At 45.6% G+C, this 3,709-nt stretch overlaps 1 pseudogene; it reads right to left on the reverse strand.

The window, feature by feature from the left end:
- Positions 1-203: 203 nt before the first annotated feature.
- LOC103722588 (strigolactones hydrolase CXE15 pseudogene) lies at positions 204-2,133 on the reverse strand (annotated as a pseudogene).
- Between the last annotated feature and the right edge of the window lie 1,576 nt (positions 2,134-3,709).

The following is a 3,709-nucleotide window of genomic DNA, read 5'->3' on the forward strand; positions in this document are numbered from 1 at the left end:
TTTTGCAAAACTATTATTTCAAATTCTTTTAAGATATTATTTGGCTGAGTCTAATATACCTGCGTCACTAGGGTATTTTCTATGTTGAATAGCTTAATGCTCACTAGTAATTGAATACAGTAAACTGCTATATTTCCCAACAAGGATAAAACTAGGGTGCCATAGTCGATAAACGAATGTGACCATAAATTTGCTAACCTTCGAGTAGAGCAAGATATTTTGTCATTCATGTTAAAAGATCATGAACCTAGTTCACATCTCCATCTTTGACAGTGCATTATGAGGCCCATTTCCAGTAATGATACATTTAGGCAAGAGCATAAGATCTCACTTCAGTAATGGAGAAACTCCCTATTGCTACATATAACTTGCAAAAAGGTCGCATAGCTTACGGTCTCATCACCTTATTGTTGCATCAAATTTGAGTCTGGACCACATTGAATTTCGGTTCAGCTTCCAAGTATCAGTAACGCCGCTACATTGTTTGTTATTATCCGACAATCCCGGTTCAACCTGATCCGGTCCCGACCTCGTCCATAAACCGCTTGATGACCGTCATCAACTCAACGACCGGCTCAGACCAAGCGCTGACAGCGAAGTATTCGTGTTGTTGCCTTTTGATCTCCACCAGCTGCACTCGCTTCCCCCACCCTTCCAACCTCCTAGCGTACTCCACCCCCGATCCCACAGCAGGTCGTACTCCGCCACCACCACTAGCACCGGTTCCACCTCGACCGCCTCCAGGCTTGGGCTCTCCGGTCCGACCGGGTTCGCCAGTGGGTGGTCCCTGGTCCTGCCGGCTGGCAGCGACAACCTCCAGTACCTATCGTTCGCCTCCAAATTCAAGAACGCCTCCTTCGGGCACTCCGCCTCAGATCTCGTGCGCTGGATCCCACCAATGAACGGCATCATCAGAACGAACCCGCAGATCCGGACCGGATCCAGCTCCGCCCGGCCGGCCGCTGAGCCGAACCGCACGGCCAGGTGGTGGGCAATGTTCCCCCTCGAGGATTCGCCGGTGAACACTCGGCCGAAGTCGGCCTCCTTCGTCGATGGCGGCGGGGAGGCGGTGCTCGGGGGCGAGGCGGTAGTCGAGGGCGTTGACGACGGCGCGGAGCTCGGCAGCGAGGCGGAGGCAGCAATTTTGGAAGATGGACCAGGTGCAGGAGCTGACGGAAAACCTGCCTCCGTGGAAGTAGTGGAAGACCGGGAGCTTTGGGCCGTCGGAGGGGAGGCGGTTGCGGGGTTGACGGCGGAAGAGAAAGGGATTTGGGATGTGGTGAGGCCTCTATATGCTGTAGAAAATCAGTCACCCTATTTTCTCTTGAATGAAAACTATGGCTTATGTTGTGGGACTTGGGTGTTAGGGGATTTAGGGCTGCGTGATGGAAGTTGGTGGGTGGAAGAAGGAACAATGGAGATGCTGATTTGGATGCTAACGAGATAACTATGGGCAGAATAGAAGAGTCTCACCTCTATCATAAATAATCCAATAATTTTTCGGCATCTCACCAAGGAAGAAGAAATCTTTGGAATCTCACCAAAGGAGGAATAAGAAGCCTCACGCCTCTCAATCTCAAGAAAATTGAAAACCAAATAAATTCTATCTTTATTCTTCAATGTCCATCTCTTAAATAGATGGGGCATTGGACATAATAGGAAATTAATCTAATGACAAAACTTAGATTAAGACTCATGACTAAAATCAAATACTAAGAGCTAAAGGACTTCTAATCAAAGTAGGAGTGGACCAAGTCAAAGCCCACGCCTTAGTCACATACACGTAAAGGAGTTCTAGTGCAAATAGGATTCCTTTTAAGGCTCCAATTCACTACTCCTGTTTGCCCATCGATTTTGAGGGTGATAGGCGCTAGAATAAGAGAGACGTGTGCCAAGCTTTGCCCATAATGTCTTTCAGAAGTAACTAACAAACTTGACATCACGATCTGAAACTATTGTCTTGGGTAGCCCATGCAAATGAACTACCTCCCTCAAGAATAAAGCAGTCACTCGAGATGCATCATAGGTTTTTGAACAAGACACGAAGTGTGCCATCTTTGAAAACCTATCAACAATAACAAAGATAGAGTCATGGCCGCATACCGTCTTTGGAAGCCCTATTACGAAGTCCATACTAAGATCCTCCCATGGAGAACTCAGAAGGGGCAAAGGAAAGTAGAGGCCGACATTAATCTTCGATCCTATGGCCAACTAACAGGTATGACAGAGTTTGATGATGCGGTTGACATCCTTGCGCAGGGTCGGCCAAAAAAAACGGTCCTCCACTATAATATTTGTTTTGTCACGCCCAAAGCGACCAGCAAGCCCTCCTCTATGGATCTCTCTGATGATGTGATCGCAAAGAGAGGTTTCGGGGATATAAAGCCTTGTGCCTCGAAACAAATAACCATCATTCAGCAAATAATCTAAGTGTTGCCTCTGCTGCTAATTTTCTGTAGAAAATTCTGAGAAGATAGGCTAAAAATAGGGATCTTGTTGAGTGATTGTTGATCCCCTATTTAATTTTGATGAGCCCAAAACACTTGAGTTTATCTCATATTATACTAATGAATTCAAGTGAGTATTTCAGGTAAAATACTTTTAAATTTGAAAGAATGCCTTAGAAAATGGTTCAAGGATTTTAAGTTGAGTTTTACTCATGTTAGGAACCATTTAAGTCTTTGCCTTGCACTCGAGTCGACTCTCAGAATTCGCGAGTCGACTCTGGCACATGGTCAATGTTTGGCACTTCCTCGAGCCAACTCCCAGATGAGGCGAGTCGACTCTTACAGGAATGACAGAGAGTTAAATTTCAAGTCGCAGAGCACGAGTCAACTCTAACTGTTCATGAGTCGACTCTTACGGAAAAGACAGAGAGCTAAATTTTAAGTCGCAGAGCGCAAGTTGACTCCAACTATTCACGAGTCAACTCTTACAGAGAAAAACAGAGAACAAGTTTTCAAGCTACAGTGTGCGAGTCGACTCTCAGAAGTTTCGAGCCGTCTTCCGCAAATTAAAGCAACAAGGCAATTTGTTCAGCATAGTGGCCGAGTCGACTCAGACTGCTCACGAGTCGACTCTTATAGAAAAATGGCCGAGAGCATTTTTTTTACAGACCAGAATGCGAGCTGACTCTGGAATTACTCGAGTCATCTCCTGAAAAAGAGCTGGTATTTTACTTCTGAAGAAGTCGTGGGCGAGTCGACTCCCGATTAGAAAACTTAACCCTAATTGGTCTGCTTAATTGCTCGACTTGGCTGGTCATCTATTGTAACAACTATCTGAGCCTATAAAGTCAGCTCGGCTACGAAAGTGGGAACAAGTGATATGCCTCAGAATTGACCACAACTGATGTGGCAGACTGACTAATGAAAGCTCACCACATGGCTAGCCAAAAAAACACATGCAAAGCTATTCAAATTTCAAACTCATCTTCGGTTGGAAACAACTCAGCCCACGATCACATGTAGTTTCCTTATATATAGGATGTGTAAGCAATCGTTGCGGTCAAGATGCATGGTTGTGATACTTGGGCGAGATATACAGGCTGTTATCAAAATGGCCAACACACATACCCAATTTGGTCAGTGATGGGTGACGACCCTCGTCTATATAAAGCATACCCTTGGGTGACCCTGAAGTAACTTATCTTGACTCCACTACCATACTACCACCCTGCTACTCTCAAACCTCCATTGTTTCTTAAGAT

Source organism: Phoenix dactylifera, chromosome 1 (genome assembly GCF_051530095.1).
Source record: "Phoenix dactylifera cultivar Ajwa chromosome 1, Ajwa_hap1_PhDact_Kaust_v1.1, whole genome shotgun sequence".
Taxonomy (NCBI): Eukaryota; Viridiplantae; Streptophyta; class Magnoliopsida; order Arecales; family Arecaceae; genus Phoenix; species Phoenix dactylifera.